The sequence below is a fragment of the Lynx canadensis genome, chromosome B4 (genome assembly GCF_007474595.2).
Source record: "Lynx canadensis isolate LIC74 chromosome B4, mLynCan4.pri.v2, whole genome shotgun sequence".
In the NCBI taxonomy this organism is placed as follows: Eukaryota; Metazoa; Chordata; class Mammalia; order Carnivora; family Felidae; genus Lynx; species Lynx canadensis.
The window spans coordinates 8,600,301-8,619,791 of NC_044309.1; positions in this window are offsets into that span (position 1 = coordinate 8,600,301).

A 19,491-nucleotide genomic window follows, 5' to 3' on the forward strand; every position below is an offset into this window, starting at 1 on the left:
CTATCTTCCTTCATCTCCTTTTAAAATTGGAAATCCATGTCCTTCAAATCTATTACATTTTGTTACTGTAGTGGTCTGTTTTCTCTCTCTCGAGTTTTATCAGTTTTTCTTCAGCTATATTTGCTGTTTGGTGCATACAGATTTAGTTACGTCTTTTTGGTGAACTAGCCCTTTAATTATCATGTAATGGCCCTCTTTATCACCAGTAATATCCCTTGTTGTGTACTACATTTTGTTTGATATTGATACAGCCATTCCAAGTGCCTTGTATTAGTGCTTGGAACAGAAATCATTTTAAATCTTTTACCTTTGTCGTACTTACGTTTTACACTTAAAGAAGATTTGTTAAAGACAGCATATAGCCTGGTCTTACATTTTTCCTCCTAGTCTGACACATCTGTCTTTTAAGTGTCTGCTTCAATCCTTTATATTTAATGTAATTACAACAGTTGACACATAGAGTACTATAAGTGCATTTTCCCTTCCTTATAAATTTCTTTAAAAAAAATGTTTGTTTGTTTGTTTATTTATTTATTTATTTATTTATTTTGAGAGGGAGAGAGAAAGAGAGACAGATTGAGAGAGAGAGAGAGTCCCAAACAGGCTCTGTGCTGTCAGTGCAGAGCCAACATGGGGCTTGATCTCATGAACTGTTGAGATCATGACTTGAGCCGAAATCAAGAGTCTGATGCTTAATCAACTGAGCTGCCCTGGTGCCCCACTTACGATTTTCTCAATAACATTTTCTTTCTCTAGATTACAAGTAAGAATACTATAGAATACATATACAAAATAAGTATTTTCAAATGTTTATATTATTGGTAAGGCTTCCCGTCAACCATAGGTTCTAGTAGTTTTTAGCAAGTCAGAAGTTATACATGGATTTTTTAATTGCATATGTTGGGGGGGGTTGGCACCCCTAATGCCCTGTTGTTCAAGGTCAGCTGTATATTTGATTGAAATCTACCATTTTGCTGTATATTCTCTATTCTACCTGTTATTTTGTTTTCTATTTTGCCTATTTAAGAAATAATGACAGATTTTCTATTATTTTAATTCACCTGTATTAAGAGTATGTTAATTACAACTAATCCTAATTAATTTTAGTGGGTACCTAACATTTGCAACAGGCATCTTTATCACTTTTTAATTCATATTCTACCACTGCACGCGTAGTATAAGAACCTTGCAAAAATATCCTTCTAATTCATCTTTCCCATCATTTGTGCTATATTTTTTATATATTTTATTTTTATAAATATTTTGACTCTGCTAGAACTTGGCACTATTCTTCTTTAGGTCAAGAATCAGTTCACTTTTCTGTAAAGGGCCAGACAGTAAATTTTTGGCCTTACAGGGTATAGTATTTCTGTCACTCCTCAGTACTGCTCTTACAGGTTGAAAGCAGGTAGGGACAATTCATAGATGACTGCATCTGTCTATGTTCCAATCAAACATTGTTCACTAAAGTAGGGAGTGGACTGGATTTGACCTGCAGGTAGTTTGCTGACCACTCCTTTAGACAATTATATTTTAAAGAGAGTAAAAATAAGGAAATATGTCTTCTGCATTTTCTTTTATTTTTACCATTATTAGTGGAGTTTTCAAAAAAATTTGTGGGTGTGTAACTGCAAATTTCCATCTGTCATCTTAGTTCGTGAAGCAAGCCTGCTCCCAATGAATTGTCTCAACTTGTATTTTTTTAGAAAACTTTTTGTTGTTGTTGTTGTTGAGGGGAGGGGGCTGACTTTTGAAAGATATTTTTACTTGATATAGAATTCTTGGTTTGGGTGGTGTTTTCTCTTTATTCAGTTATTTCCCGCCATTTTCTTTGACTTGTATAGTTTCAGAGAAGCATGGTATATTTCTTACATTTTTTTCTCTGTAAGTAGTTCTTCCTTACGCCCTTCCAATTTTTCTTTTTCCTCTTTCTCTCTCCCCATTTCTGTGTGTCTGTCTCTTTCTCTTCCTGTTAATCTTCAAGACTTTATCTTTGGTTGTAGCATTTTGACTATGATGTGAATGTTTGTCTTTATCATGATTTGGGTTCTCTGATTTTTTTGGCTTGTGGGATTAATGTCTTTTACTAATCCTGGAACATTTTCAACCAACCCCCTATTTATTCTATACCTATATTACACTTTTCTTACACTGTTTGCTATTGCCGCATCATTCTTGGAAGATGGGTGCCCCACAAATGCACACACCATTTTTTTCCTTGAATTTGCTTGATGTCTACACTTTGGTCTAGTGGTGTTGATAAGCCTTAAGAGAGATCCTCCAACTTTTTTAACACTTTTTTTTCCTACCGTGTTCACTTGCCCCTTTTACAGTTTCCATCTTAGCTAAAATGTTCTGGGTTGCTCGCTCTTTCTGCTAGATCTAATTTAAAGAGTTGCTTCTTGTTCCTTCCTCGTTCTCCCGACAGTAAAGCAGTTTTTGTGATGTATCTCTCCTAGGAGGGCACTGACCCACTTTGGAATTGATTTTTCTTGCGTACCATCTGACTTTAATTCTCTGATAGGCTCAAGGAAAGTTATGCTTTTGCAGATTATCTGGCTATACTGTCGAGGTCTGTGTGAAGAGCAGTGTCCTTTGTGTCCTATTTCCCCAAGTGGAGATGGAATTTTCTGGGTTTTTTTGAATAATATTATTCTTTACTATTTTTGAATAATATTATTTCCTTTCATATTTTATGTTCTCTTTCTACAGATCTTATTTGGATTTTGCATCTCCTGGAATAATTCCCCTTGATACTTTGAAGTATATTCTGTGAGATTTTCTTCTTGACTTTGTCTTCTAACTATTACTGAATTTTGATTCTGGGGTGTTACTGTTCATTTCCAATAGATTTTCCTTGTTTTTAGAATTTCCTGTTTGTCTAGTTTAGTGTTTATTTTGGGAGATGTTAATATTTCTTTTAACTCAATGAGTATATTTGATTATATTTATTTTGAAATATTCCTCTGTTCCATGCATTGTCTTTGGTTTCTACATTCTCATTTTTTGTATGTTTTATTTTTAAGTGCTTTACTAAATTTACATTTCCATCTTTAACAGTGAGACCTAAAACGAAGACAGAAGGCTCTGAGGGTAGAACAGAGGAAGGGACTCTAAATGGTTTCACAGTTCATAATGTAGTGTAAATGGCTCACCTCCACCTTTACCCACGGCTGGTGTTCTGCATCCAGAATTTATTTATTCAACTGGTACATAGGTTAAATATTTAGCCTGCTCTTGGGATTGACAGAGCACTCTTCTAATCGACAGGGTGGGAGAAGGGACCTTACACATTAGTTGGTCCTCATAAAGTATCTAATCATTGAGCTTTCAGACTCAATCTATGTCCCTGCCAACTGTGGTGGTTGCATGTTTAACCTGTGAGCCTCCAGATTTCTGGGATGCAAATCAACCTGCTTAATACTGACTTCATTTCTTGCTGGCATGGGTTTCCCCCTTTTCATCCTTCCTCAGTCAGCCATTGAGTTTATAATTTCCAATATTTTGTGCACGTTTCTTCTTGTTGTTTCTCATTCTTTTTGACTTTGTGGTGTCATGCATTTTTAAGAATTCCTTAATTGTGACATTAGTGACAGTTTTGGATGGAGGTAAAAGTATAAATGCTCAAAATTCAGTATTTAACTAAAAGTTAAGAATATGTTTAGCTCTGTTAAATTTAATCTTGTGGTTTCTGTCCCTCTGTGCATTTGGCCGAAGATTTTAGTCACAAGTTGTATCATTGTCTTAGATTAAGTTCTCTGAAAATAGATACCCAGATGGTGAATTGCTTGCAGTAGGTTTACTGGGAGTATATTCAGAAGGTACATCTATAAGGAGATTAGAAAAGCAGGACTGGGCAGAGAGAGAAGCAGACTTGCCATGTGGAGCACCAAAATCCCACTTAGAATCTGCTTCCTTAGACCACTGGCACTCTCTTAAACTGAGTTTCTTGGAGATAGACTCTAAGATGGGAGATTTCTGGAAATTTTTTTCAAAAAATATTCTTATTAGAAAGTTACGTCAAAAGTAGTGAGCATGGAGAGCAACTAAAACGATGGATCCTATGGGGAGCTCCAAACTCGGTCCTTGATCGATGCTTCATGACAAGGCAAGGGACCATAGAATTCATGTCCCTGCATCAGCTGGCTAGCCACTGACCAAGCATGACCTTCCAGGAGAAGATACCACCTTGGGTGATGCAAGTCTCTGAGGCTCTGTGGAACTCTCAGGGACAGACCTAGCAATACGATCACAGTCATATAGTCAACAGTCATAGTGATAGTCATAGTCAATAGACCCGAGTCCCAAAAGGTGCAAAATAGGTGGACTGGCTTTTAGAAGGACATCTTGATGAGCACCGGGGTCAATCACAGTGTTCCCATTATTTGTGTTAGCTGATCCTGTGTCATGTGCACGTTTGTTCTTATTCCTATTCCAGTGAAGAGAGTGCAGGAGACTCCCAATTTGTCAGCCAGTTTCCTGTGGTTTTCAGCAAAGTAGAGAGCTGCTTGCTAAATGCCACCCTGCTTTCCTTTCAGGCTTGCAGACACTGTGTATAAAATCAGGCCAATCCCCACAAATCTGCTTCCTTTGTCCTTGAGCTTCGTCCAAAGATCTTTAGGAGTTTTCAAATTTAGGGAGTTTTGCAGTCAATTCCTTTCCCTATACCTGTGGCTGCAGGCAACTACCAAACTCCTTTTTAAATGTAAAGTAGTTTTGCTTATTCTAGAACTCCAAATAAATGGGGTTGTGCAATAAGTATTCTTTTTGTTGCTTTTTATCACTCAGCATATTTTTGAATTTGTGCATGCTGTTGCGTATATGTGGAAGTTATTTCTTTTTATTGCTGAGAATCATGCCATTTTGTGGACATACTACAGTGAGCTTATCAATTAAACTGATAACAGATATTTGAGTTATTCCAGGGTGGGGATATTATCAGTAAAGCTGTCATTTCCAATGGTGTATGTTTTGTGTAGGCATAGTTTTCCACTCTCAGGAAAGTACCTTTGTGACCTTTCAAAGCTAGCCACTTTTTTTGTTTCACTATCTCTTAAGCAACATCTAGGCATATACAAGAATTAGCATGACACTTCATGTATAGATGGATGGAAGAAAACTTTTACTGTAAGGGTTTGGGTAGTATATATTTTAGGGTTTTGGGGCTGCGGGGTCTTAATAGCAAAACTCAATCTTGCACAAAAACAAGCATAAAAAACGCAGAAAGAAATGGGGGTAGCTAACGCCTTACATACATAAACAGAAGGTGGGCTCAATTTAGCCCACAAACGTTGTAGTGTTCTGGCTTGCCTCCGATCTAGGTACACATGTATACAAATTCAAAAACAACAGGAACTATTTAAAATTGTACACTATTCCTGGATTATAAATAGTTGTGTTGATTCATAAGTATACACATAAACATGAATTGGACGATAAATAGATACAAGGATGTGACTGCTTGTTACCAGAAAAGAATGTTTCAGTACTCATCCAAGAAAATGGATGTAAAATATGTCTTTGTCTTATCTCCTACCTAAGTATTCCTGCTGTTCAAATCCTACTTGCATACTGGGGTGGTATCTGTTTCTGACTTTGACAAGGGTATAACTCATAGACCTTTATGGCATTCAAATGCAGGCCCCTTTAGTATTAAGGACACAGGGCCAGAGATGTGGAGAAGCATTGCCCTGGAGTCTAAACACCATTTGTCTCAAGAACTGGTATTTATGGTGACAAGTTGTCCTGTGCCAGTGCTGCTTGTCATGTTCCAAATGACAGAGGAGGGCATATCTTTAATAGATTTATTGTTTGTGTGTCTGATATACAGAGTTTTCTAAATGGTGGGGCTCAAGGCAGTGGCTTTCTCTTGCCGGAGTCCAAGGGTAGTTCTAGCAAAAAAAAGAATCATCTTATAAAAACATACATCAGGCCATTATTCCCTGTTGCTTAAAACCTTCCTGTATATTTCTGTCACACTTAAAATGAAGTCCATATTCCTTACCATGGCAACAAGGCTCCCCACGTGGTAGAGAACCACAGCAAACTGTTCTGGTTTCGCTTTCCCTCATCCCACCATATTCCAGCCTACTGGCCTCCCTTCTTTTTCTTGAAGAAATCAAGGGGAGAAAACAGAAAAACTAACTAAGCTTCCCAAGGAAAAATATTTCTGTCCCTTTGATTGCTGTACTGTGGGGCTCAGAACAGTGTCTGGTGAATAGTAGGTGATCAGTTAGCATTTTAAATTAAGTAAGCTAGAGGATTTAATATAGGCAAAATAAAGAAAGGAATGTTCCCTGTTGATGGAATGGTTTGAGCACATTGTTGGTGGAGTGTAATTTACAGTTCTTCTTCTTTTTTGTTTTTAAGGAATGACTAGCAAGACTGCAGTAATGAGATTTGAAAGAAGAAGCTTATTACATAGTAAGGTAGTTAGTGATGATTTCATGGAAAAGATGGGAGAACCTGTGGTATTTACAGTAGTGTTTATGCCTTAGAATTGTATAGTGTTCTGCAGTTTCCAAGTATCTTCACATCTGCAATCTCATTTACACAAGGTCTCTGCTTTCCTAAGTTAATGGAGGCCAGGGATGCATGAAAGCTTAATTAGAGACAGAAGGAAAACACTTTCTTCTCCCAATGATCCATATGTGTCTGTGAAAGAACAAAAAGACTTTCTTTCTTTTTTTTTAAAGAACCATCCTCGAACTTGCAATTTTATTCATTTCTGACAATGGGAATTGGCTATAGCTGCCAACCCAACAGTCCTCCCAAGTAAGCAGTTGTGTAAGAAGCCAAATGTCTTGTCTGTGAAAAAAATAATGTATCTGCAGTTAGGCATCTGAATGCCACCTCCGGATAAGAAGGAAATGAGCATGTGTTCATTTGATCTAACACTTTAAATGTAATCTCTCACATTGTTCTCCCAAGACCCATTAGCTTGTGTTTCGAGAGCACCTCTGAGCATGAGGGCTCATACCCATTTCCAATTAAATACATATAAGCACACTTAAATGTGAATTAAAAACAATTACTCAGTCCATATAGATAACTAGAGTTTTTTCTTTTTTTCTTAGAAGTACATGTTCACTATTTTTGAACTGGCCAGAAGATTGCTTGTAAACAAGCAGGTACAGTTTGCAAAATGCCTTTACCACCCTCAGGACAAACTAGTCAGCACAGAAAACGAGAATTTCATTGGTTAGGTGGAGAAGCACCCTGTATCAGGAAATATACTTCCATACGCACAGAATGTCCCTTTAACGCATCTATTTTATTAAAAAAAAAACTGCCGAAATCAACCTTACCAAGGCTCCCTCCTTCCCTCCCATGAGTAAATTTCCTCTAATCTTCCTAGACAAAAAGTGGATCACACTGAATTTGTCAATAATCATTTTGTTGCTTACGATGTTATACAAGTTCTTTGTTCCTTCAGACCTTTCTCTTGTTGTCACTGGGATACTTTATCGTTTGTTTCTGGAACTGTAGTTTTGACTGGAGTATTGTTTTTGGAATTCCCTATGGTCTGTAATCTTAAGGTTAGAAAGAACTACAATGGCCATGTTTAGAAATTATGTTAAAGTATTATTTGTCTCTGCATTCTCCATAATCATACAAATGGAACAAAATTTTTCCCTTTCCATAAACCACAGTATTTTGTGCCTTCATTATACACATGATGCTTTGTTATTTATTATCTGTATCTGGGTGTTCCTTTAGATACTGGGGTTGATATGTTTTAATGCTCTGTTCCTTTTTACATAGTTTGTATGAAAATATTATTAAGCGAAATAAGTATAATCATGTGTGACTACTATTGGTTTTGCATGGAATTCTAAGTTCTGAGAAGCTAGGGGATACACTAGTCTTATCACACCATGGTTTCTCCAGTGTTCCGCATATGTAAAGCTATTTAGCTAAACGTCTTGAAAAAGTATTGTATTCTGGGCACTAGTCTAAGTATTTTGCCTCTATTTGCTCATTTAATATTTAGGGTATCTCTGAGCCATTTCACAAATGAGAAAATAAACTGAAGGAAAGATAACGTAAGTAATTTGTTCAAGATTTAGTAGTTATTAAGTGGCAGGTTTAGAAGACATAATGTGTTATTCATAAATATTTTAACAGACAAATAAATTGTGAAAAATTACGTAAGAAGTTGAAGCTACTTCCCTAATTTTGAAGTAAGGCATATATTTATATGCATTATATATATACATATATATATTAAATTAATAAATATAAATATAAACCCTGAACAATGGAGACTTTCAAAGAATGAATTACTTAGGATGGCAATTTACTTTGTGTAGAATGCTGATATTTTCTATTCAGTCTCTATGGAAGGATTTCACTTTCAACTCATCATTAAAACAGATCAATGTAAACAACATATCTATGAATAAAAAATGAATTATTTTATTCCCTGTATAAGGATGACTATCACAGAGACAGTTGGTATCACCTTGTGATGACCCATGATTGTAATTTGTAATTTGTAAGCTTTTCCTGGAAAGAGAAGGTGGCTGATTGCCACATCTAAAAATTTTTCTCGTGCCCTAATATTGTGAAGATTTGGAAAACCTGTTTTTCTTGGCTCTTTAGACACATTAAGTTCTACTTAAATTTTAAGGCTCAAAAACAAAACAAAACAAAACAAAACAAAAATTAAGATTCCATTCCCCAATGTGCAGGACAAAATGAAGAAATGATGAATTTGCACTGTAGCTATAAAATATTATATAGAACCTCTGGTTTCTGCACCGTATGATTATATACCACCCCCTCCCTAAAGCAGAGGCAAGTAACTGTTTTTTCTTTGTAGAATTCTTGGCATCCTCACATCTATTCTGACAACAGAGGTATAGAAACTACAGTTCAGTGAAATTGAGCGTCTTGCCCAATGCCAATATCTCTTCAGGTCCAGTTTGGGTAAGTAATGTCTTTCTCAACCGTATTTCACAATTTTTGCCTAATTTTCTTGGTTGCCATTAAAAATTTCATTGATCAATCCTTCCATAACTACATTTTAGAATTTTCATTTATTTAAAAAAAAATTTTTTTTTGATATTCATTTCTGAGAGAGAGATAGAGCACAAGCAGGGGAGGGGCAGGGAGAGAGTGAGACACAGAATCCAAAACAGGCTCTGGGATCTAAGCTGTCAGCACAGAGCCCAACACGGGGCTGGAACCTATGAACCATGAGATCATGACCTGAGCTGAAGTCAGACAATTAACCGACCGAGCCACCCATGGGCCCCCATTTGAGAATTTAAAATGTTGCACTGCTTTCCCTGGAGAGCCCTTTATTTTTTTCCATCTTAGACAATGCAAAAAGAAAAATGGGGAAAATACCAAAATAATATTTACTTAAATGGTTTCATGAGTACTGCGTTGGGATAAACACTATAAATACATTGCTTGGAGCCACTGCTGTGTACCTGGGCGATCACATGAGATGGTAGAGAAGTTTGTTTGGAAATGTTCTGTGTAGGAAGCTGGGGAGGGGAGGAGAGGGACGATGTGGTTTTTGTTTTGCTTTGTTCCCAGACTTCAAGTCTTTAGCAGTCTCTCTGTTAATCAGCACGAATGAGCCCACAAATCAGTACTGTCAATAGAAAAATCACCAGCTTTAAAAACAAGCGCGAGGTCCCTGAATGCTTTAAACTTCCTCCTTCCTTCTGCTATCATGGGAGGGAACCAACTCCACTCAGAGCTTTACTAACCGGTACTTTCCTTGGAGGAGCAGATGGTCTGGATGGCCCATTCACAAGGGTTAGGTATTGCTTCAAATTAAAACCACAGTCCTCTCTACCTGTTATACAGTTTTTAACTGTGTCTTCTCCATTATGTTGTGGGCATGAACCTCAACAGCACTCACTGGTTTGTTTTCACAGGACATTGAAGTGTTCTAGGTGTGAAATTCTGTGCCTTGCGCCAAATGGAGTTAACCATGAACAGTGACACTTTTCACCCATTGTATTCAAGGGCTAAGCTTTTCCACACTCAAGATTTTTTTTTTTTCCAGTCAACTGACTTTTATTCAATAAATACAATTTTAAATCAGCTCGAATTTAAATCAAATCTCTCTAACTTGCTACAGTGTCCCTGAAATTCTTAAATAAGATATAAAAATGTGTTTTTGATTTGGGGTTTAACTCATGAACAGATTTTGTTTTTCTAGTTTGAACATTATGCCCTTCAGGCTTACATTCTTAATGTCTCTAGATTGGTATGATGGTTTAGCTCTTTAATTTGCTCTTTTTGGGTAGTTTCTCAAAGTATAACTGACATACAACAAACTACACATATTTAAAGGGAACAACTTAAATTATTGACATAGGTACGAACTTGTGGCATCATCAGCGCAATCTCAAAAATGACATATCCATCACGTGGAAAAACCTTCTCAAGTCCTTTCCGTTGCCTCTCCCCAGATTACCACCCATCCCCAGACAACTAGTGATTAACCTTTTGCAGTATACATGTGTTTTGGCTTGTGTCCTTTTGTTCAGCAAATTTATTTCAAAATTCATCCATGTTGTAGCGCATACTCCTTTTAATTTAATAGCTGAGAAGCATTCCATTGTATAAATATACCACAGCTTATATATCCATTCGCCAGACAATAGTACTTGGGTGGTTTCCGCTTCAGGCTTATTACAAATAAAGCCGCTATGATCATTTGTGCATATATATTTTTAAATTTATTTATTTAAATTAAAGTTAGTTAACAAACAGTGTAGTATTGGTTTCAGGAGCAGAACCCGGTGCTCATCCCAGCAAGTGCCCTCTTTACTCCTCATCACCCATTTCATCCATCCCCCACCCATGTCTTCTCCAACGACGCTCAGTTGGTTCTCTGTCATTTGTCCATGTATTTGCGTGAACATATGCTTTCATTTCTCTTGAGTCATACGTAGAAGTGGAATGGCTGGATCATGTGGCAAGTATATGTATAATATTTTAAGAGTCTACCAAGCGGCTTTTCAAAGTGATTGTGCCATTTTACGTCATCAAAATAGTATATGCACATGCCTGTTTTTCCACATCTTTGTCAAAACTTGGTATGGTCATTCTTTCAAATGTTCAATATCTTAATAGATGTGAACTTGTATTTCATGGTGGTTATATTTTCATTTCCCTAAAAAGACGAATGATGGTAAACATTTTTAAGTACTCATATCTCCACATTTTCTATTATGAAGTGCCTGTCTATATATTTTATTCATTTTTATTGAGCTGCTTGTATTTGTTCATTATTGTTTTGACATCTGGAGATTCTGGATTTAAATCCTTTATCAGACATGCTTTGCAAAGTTTCTCCAGTTTTGGTCAGTATTTTCACTCTCCTAACAATGTCGTTTGAAGGGCAGTCCTTAATTTTGATGAAGTCTGCTTCATCAGATTGTCTTTTTTTTTTCTTTTATTGATAGTGCTTTTGGTGTTGTATTCGAGAAAACTTGTCCTAAGTGAGGGTCTCTAAATAGTTGCACTGTTGTCTTTTCATTCACATAATTATGTCATCCATGGCTGTTTTGTGTCGTGTTGGACATTTAGCAGGATCCCGTTTAATGCCAGTAGCACCTTCTCCCCCTTATAGTGACCAAATGTCTCCAGACATTTCTGAAAGTCCCCTGAGGGACAAAATCGCCCTTGTTGGAGAACCACCGGCTTAACCCAAGATCACATAATTTTTCTCCTACTTTCTTCAGGAAATTTTATAGTTTTCAGTTTTGAATTTATATAGACGATCCATTTTGAGGATTTGTGCATCTGGCGTGAAAAATGAATTCAAGTTCCTGGTTTTTTTGCACACGGATATTCAAATGTTCCAGCACCATTTGATTTAAAAAAATTCTTCAATCACTGAACTGTCTTTATACCTTTATAAAAAATAGCTCTCGTTATATTTGTCAGTTTATATCTGTGCTCAGTTGTATTCCATGGTTCTATTTGTCTGTCAACATCAATACCAAACTATCTTTATTACTGTAGCTTTACAATAACCTGAAATTATCTCATTACGAATGAGCTCCCTTAAGGGACGTGAATCAACATTGTACCTAGGGATGTTTCGTAAAGTTACATTATTATTTACTTCTGTTTTCATGTTAATGGGCTAATTTCAGAAACTTAAAGTTGACATGGGTAAGTTTAAAACTGGTAGGTTAGGGGATTGATACAGACAAGATATTTAAAGTTGGGCATGTATGTCAACACCCTTGAAAATACCTTTGCAATTACATGTTGATGTCACAGATGACCATGAGAAGATGACCATCCAAGCACCCGTGTATGAAAGGGACAGTTGCACTGATGGATTATTGTCATCTCAGAAATTCTTCAGCATTGAAGAATGTGGTATCGGTGTAAGGCATACTGAAACCAAAACAACTGGGGGTTATGAAGATCCTAATTTCATGTGCATAATAATGCACATGCGCGTAATAGCCGTGGATAACATATTTCCTAGAGATATCATGAATCTACTTGATATTTTCTTTTCTTTTTTAATGTTTATTTTATTTTTGAGAGTGAGACAGACATAACATAAGTTGGGGGAAGGTCAGAGAGAGAAGGAGACACAGAATCCCAGGCAGGCTCCAGGCTCTGAGCTGTCAGCACAGAGCCCGACGCAGGGCTCAAACCCATGAACCAGGACATCATGACCTGAGCTGAAGTTGGACGCTTTTCCAAATGGCCACCCAGGCGCCCCGATCCACCTGATATTTTCTAAAGATGTTTCTGTATTCTGCTTAATCTACAGATTGAGTAACAAAATTATTTTGATTTCATCTTCATTGTGTTTTGGTTTCATGTTTAAGTCTTAATTAGAATTAAAGTGGAACTGAGGCTATTGAAGGTTTTTATCAATACCTCCTGATATTTTCGAGACAAGCACGTGAAAAGCTTTGATTTTGTCAAAATTTCTGTTCCTTTTTAATTCAATTTAGAATCGACACAATCCCCAATAAACATTTGGTTATATTTTTAAATTGAAGACATTTATTTTAGAATGATGGACTCTAAGTCAATGTAGTTTAAATCTGAGCACTCACATTTCATTTGAGAGGCAGAGCTCAATACTGGGCACTGAAATGATGGAATTTTAGATGTCACTTCCATATTAGTGCTGGATGCTTTGCTTGAGTAAATGTAATTTAAAAATAAATCTGACTCTCATGAAAATGAAAGAAGTACTATTGAACTTTCCCTTATCGCTTCACAAGCTCCTTGAGGTATTGTTCTTAAATATTTTAAGAAGGGTTATTAGTTTGTTCAAAAAATAGTTCATGGTGGATCCAGTGGAGAATTGCTTAGTATTCTTTTTTTAATGTAAGGCACTTGGTAAAATTTATTAGGATTCTTCTCAAGATTTAGAGCCAGAAGTTTTAAACAGAAAGAGACCTTAGGCTTTATCTAGTCCAATCTCTTCATTCTACAGATGACTAAGGTAAAAGAGTTCACAAAATTGAATGATTAATTGGTAGCAGTTTGGTTTTTTTTTAATTTTTTTAACGTTTATTTATTTTTGAGACAGAGAGAGACAGAGCATGAACGGGGGAGGGGCAGAGAGAGAGGGAGACACACAATCGGAAGCAGGCTCCAGGCTCTGAGCCGTCAGCCCAGAGCCCGACACCGGGCTTGAACTCACGGACCGCGAGATCGTGACCTGAGCTGAAGTCGAACGCTCAACCGACTACGCCACCCAGGTGCCCCAAGGGGACCCTCACTTTTGTGAGTTTCACCTCTAGAAACCCAGGAACCACGCTAGGCTTTCACGATGATAATCTATGCCTGTGGCTCTAGCAAGAGGAAGGGAAAAGTAATTATTGTGAAATATGCCCTAAACATTCTCTGTAACTCAGGAGACAACGAGGATGCTCCTGGGTTTCTGCTCATCTAGGGAACTGTCAAGGCAGTGAGGTGGAGCAGCCATTTATGACACTTTGCTTGTTTCTAGTCACTCGGTCCGCCTGAGTTCCAGTGCTTCGAAAACTATTATTCATACACCCCTTCCATTTATTTTTTATTTTTTTTTTCTTTTCAACATTTTTATTTATTTTTGGGATAGAGAGAGACAGAGCATGAACGGGGGAGGGGCAGAGAGAGAGGGAGACACAGAATCGGAAACAGGCTCCAGGCTCCGAGCCGTCAGCCCAGAGCCCGACACCGGGCTTGAACTCATGGACCGTGAGATCGTGACCTGAGCTGAAGTCGAACGCTCAACCGACTGAGCCACCCAGGCGCCAATATCATTGATATTCTTATCATTTGTTTTAATTTAGCCAGTAGGACCTCCTTTAGCCCAGTGAGAATTTATATAAAGCCTGATATGTAATCCTTAAAAATGGGGCTACTTTTCTGAATCAATTATAGGATACTTGCTCACTTAGGTTCCCTGTTGCTTTATGGCTGTCCTTGAGGCATCTATGGGGAGCCTAAAGAATCTTGGAATATAGTTTGAAAACCACAATTGGGAGTCCTATTCTTTGGTTTTATGAACAAGGAATCTGTGACCCAAATTGGATAAGCAATTTCACCACAGAAAAAGAGCGAGAATAAGTTCTTGTTCTATTCAATGACTTCTCATCCTATACATATTCTATGAAATTAGAGCACTCTCTGGATTATGCCGTATGTCAGAGTTTCTGGCAATGAGACAGATTTTTTAACTTGCACGTTCTTTAAATAGTTCATTATATTTTATAAGGTATACTTTTTTCAAAATCATGAAAGAATGTAGGTGAGTTAAAATTTAGGGGAGCCCGGGTGTCTCACTCGATTGAGTACCCAACTTCGGCTTAGGTCACAATCTTACGGTTCATGCGTTTGAGCCCCATGTCAGGCTCTGTACTGACAGCTTGGAGCCTGGAGCCTGCTTGGGATTCTGTGCCTCCCTCTCTCTCCTCCTTTCCCCTGCTCACACCGTCTCTCTCTCAAAAATAAACATGAAAAAAATATTTATAAAATAGGTTTGCATAATATGAATTTGTTGTGCAGAATTCCTGCTTTGGTGTTAAACCTAAAAGATAAATAACACCTTTCAAAACAGTCACATTCAGGCCATTGCAGATAACTTTGCATATGAAGCTGAAAAGGTAATACACATGTGAACTTTGATACAGATGATTTTCAACTGACTCTACTGTCATTGACAATACAGCCAGTTATCCTTGGGACTTGTTCAGGACTGAAGAAATTCAATTCTGTCATTGGAACAGAAGCCTTGCCACATGGCTTCTACCCATTTTTCTCATTAATGACACATTTTCTCCCAAATGATATTCTAATGGTCCACATATAATATATAGAAGAGAGATAGTATAATAGTTATTGAGAGATGCTTATTTGAATTTATACCAAACATTTAAATTTTATAGTAACCAGGCAATTTAAATTTTTATAAGGCTCATATGGAACTGAGGCTCAAAAAGAGCTGAGAAACATATATTATAAGTAATAGCCTGCAACAAGCATTTATCTTCCTCTCTGAGGCGATGCAGGATGACTCAGAAAGAAGTCTTGCTCTTAAGAAAGAAAAACAAAAAATACTGTAACCATTAAGTGTTCTGCTTCTTCTTTAAAAAATCCCAAACAAACAACATCTATTTTTTAAAATGCAGAGTATACTACACATACAGAAAATGGAAGAAAACGTGAAGTTGCAGGTTGATAAATCATCACAATGTAAATATCCATGTCACCACCACCAAGATCAAGAGCTAGAAGTTTGCCAGTACCTTGAGAAGCTTTCCTGTTGTGTCTTTCTCATCGGTATGTTCTCCTGTGCACTAAAGAAATTACAATCTTGATGTTCCTGGAAGCTATGTCACTGGCCCTCCGCCCCTCATGCCTACCGCAAGTTTTTAGTTTAGGTACATCACATGTATCTCTTCACAATACACTTTAGTATTGTATGTATGCTTGCATTTATACATATGATACATAGAGAGGTATTTATTGCTGTATACATGGAATCATTCAGTGTATTACTTTTCCTTTTCTTCCACCCAATATTTTCCTTGTGGAACTAATTGTGTCATTGGAGGTAAATATAGTTTATTCATTTTTATAATCTCTATATTATTATACTGCTGAATTAAGCATAATATGTCTGGCTGGGAATTCATGGTTTATTTTGTTGTTGTTGTTGTTGTTGTTGTTGTTGTTGTTGTTGTTGTTTGGGTTTTTTTGTTTTGTTTTGTTTTGTTTTGTTTCATTTTTAGTCATTACAAGCAATAGTCTGATAAACATTCTTGTGAATGTCCCTCAGGGCATATCCTGATGTACTTCTGTTAGTTATGTACCTGGAGTGGAAGTGATGAGTCTTAGCAAATTTGTATTTTAACGTATGTAGATGATGCCAAAGGATTTTTCAGAGGTGATGCACATGGGTATGAAGGTTTCCATTTATGCACATATTGGCTAAAAATTTACATTCTCAGTCTTTTGGGCTTAAGCACCCTCTTGCATATCTTACTGTGGATTAAGTTTGCAACTATGCAATGCCTAATACTGTGGGCACAACATTTCTCAACATATTAGTACATTCTTTTTTTTGTTTTATTTATTTTGAGAGAGAGAGAGAGAGCGCACACACACAAGTGGGGGAGGGGCACAGAGAGAGGGAGAGAGAGAATACCAAGCAGGCTCTGCACTGTCAGCACAGAGCTTAATTTGGGGCTCAATCCCACGAACTGTAAGATCATGACCTGAGCTGAAATCAAGAGTCAGACGCTGAACTGACTGAGCTACCCAGGTGCCCCAACACACTAATAAATACTTAAAGGAGAGTTATTGCAATAGATACAAAATGTCAATATTCATATATGTTCATAATAAAGACTCTCTGCATATATGTTCATAATAAAGACTCTCTGCAAGCAAGGACTAGATGACACATATTTAGATCTTATAAAGGCAATACACAATTTGTGAAATGTTGGAAAGTTTCTTTTTTTGAAAACAGAACTGTATTAGGGACCATCACTTCAACCATCATACTGAAAGTACCAGCAAGTGAACAAATATAAGAAAATAAATAAATGGCATAATGACAGTAATAAAAATAGTAAAGCAAACATTATTCATAGATGACATAATTGTAAACATAAAAATTCCAAAATCTACAAATAGATTTTTAGGAAGTTTTGCAAAATAGTTTGATACGGGAAAAATCAAAAGAAAAAGAAATAGTTGTTTTAAATGAAAACTAATTTTAAATAAAATTTAAATAAAATTTTAAATGTATCATTTTAAAATCTCATATAAGGGGCTGGAACAGAGGAAGGGACAAATAGAGTACAGACAATTTTTAAAGTAGTAAATCTACTCCGCATATTGTAATAGTGGACATTACATTATACATTAGTTCAAACCCATAGAATGTACAGCACCAAGAATGAACCCTAATATAAACTTCAGACTTTGGTAATAATGATGTGTCAGTGCAGTTCATCAACTGTAACAAATAGATACATACTAAATAGATACAACTAAATAGATACATAAATGAGAGTCCTACTAATAATAATCTGTAACTGCATGTTTTACTATCATGAATATTTTGTCCATAGATAGCGACAAAAACTCTGACATTGATATGGAAAAATACAATGAGGAAAGAATCACTGAGGAACTATTAAAGAAAATAACAAGAGATGTAAAGACTTACCTAAAAACCACATTATGTAAGAAATATTGGGTTTGGTGCAAGGGCAGAGAAACAGATGAAGAGAAAAGGTGAAATTACAGAACTGTCTATAAATGGATCCTTAAATTATGAAAAAAATGGCACAACAGATTCATAGGGAAAGAATAATTACTGAATTAAAATAATGTTGCATGGCCATTTGGCAATCCATATAAGAAAATTAGACAAATAAAAACAAATAAAATACATACACACAAAGACTTTTGTCTCACACCATACACTAAGTCAGTTCCAGAGAATTTTTGGTTAAGTATGCAAAGTAATCATTAAGCTTCTAAAAGTTAATAAAAGCAAAAGTGAGAGCTGGAGTAGTTATACTAATATCAGACAAAATAGGCTTTAAGACAAAGAAAAATGCTACTTGATACAAAAAAAAAAGATATTTCATGATAAATGGGTTAATCATCAAGTTACACAATTATAAACATGTATACACATAACAGCATAGCCCAAAAATACGTAAAGCAAAAACTGACAAATCTGATACAAAAACAGACTTTTCAACAATAATTATTGGAAACCTCATTATCACAATTTGGATAATCCATAGAACAAACAGAAGATTACAAAAGAAATAGAAGACTGGATTATCACTGTCACACCGATTGTAACACTCCAGCCACCAAGAGCAGAATATACTACTTTCTCAAGTGCACAAGGAACATATCCAAGGCAGACCATGTATTAGGTCACAACACAAGACGTCTTAACAAATTTAAAAGGAGTGAAATCAGAGAAACAGTGTTCTCAAAAACACAAAAACCACAAAGGGATGATGTTAGAAATCAGAAAAAGGAATTAGGAAAATTCACAAGATTGTGGAAATTAAAGAACACACTACTAAAGAACTAATGTCGGGGGCGGGGGGAAGAAATTACAAAACACTTCCAAAAAAATAAATGAAAACAAAGACAGAAACAAAACATACAAAAAAGTTATGGGATACACCAAAAAGAGTGTTTACAGGGAATTTTATAGCAAAAAGAAGATAGATCTCAAGTCAACATTGTAATGTTTTACCATAAAATAACAACAAAATAAGAGCAAGCTAAATTCTTAACCACAGACTAAAATTATTAAAATCAGAAATGAAAAGTAAAAATCATTTTTAATCTCACAGAAAGTTAAAAAAATAATAAATAAAAGACCACTACAAATGACTGCAAGTCAACAAATGAAATGGACAAGTTCCTAAAAAGACCCAAACTACTGAAATGAACTAAGAAAATTTAAAGGATCTATTGCAAAGACAACAATTAGTAAAGCAAAACAAAACAAAGCAAAAAATTCCATAAAGTCCACTGCAGGCCTACATGGGTGCACCAGTGAGTCCTACCAAATGTTCAAAAAAGAATTAATACCAGTACTTCAAAACTCCAAACATCAGGGAAGAGAGGCCATGTCACAAAATATCCTATGATGGCAGTATTGCTGTGGGATCAAAGCAGGATAAAAACCTTTCAGCAAAATAAAAGTAATGCCAATATCTTCTAGGAATATAGGCACAAAACTCTTCAACAAAATACTAGCAACTCAGATCCAGCCACATATAAAAAACGATTAAACATTATAACCAACTGAGATTTGTTCCAAGAATAAAGGTTTGTTCAACAAACAAAAATTAATCAACGTAACACATCATACAGAATAAAGGACAAAAAACCATATATCCTCCTAATTGATGCAAAAAGGTATTTAACACAATCTAATACTCATGTTAAAATACTCAACAGACTAGAAAGGAAAGGGAACTTATTCTACCTGAGAAAATA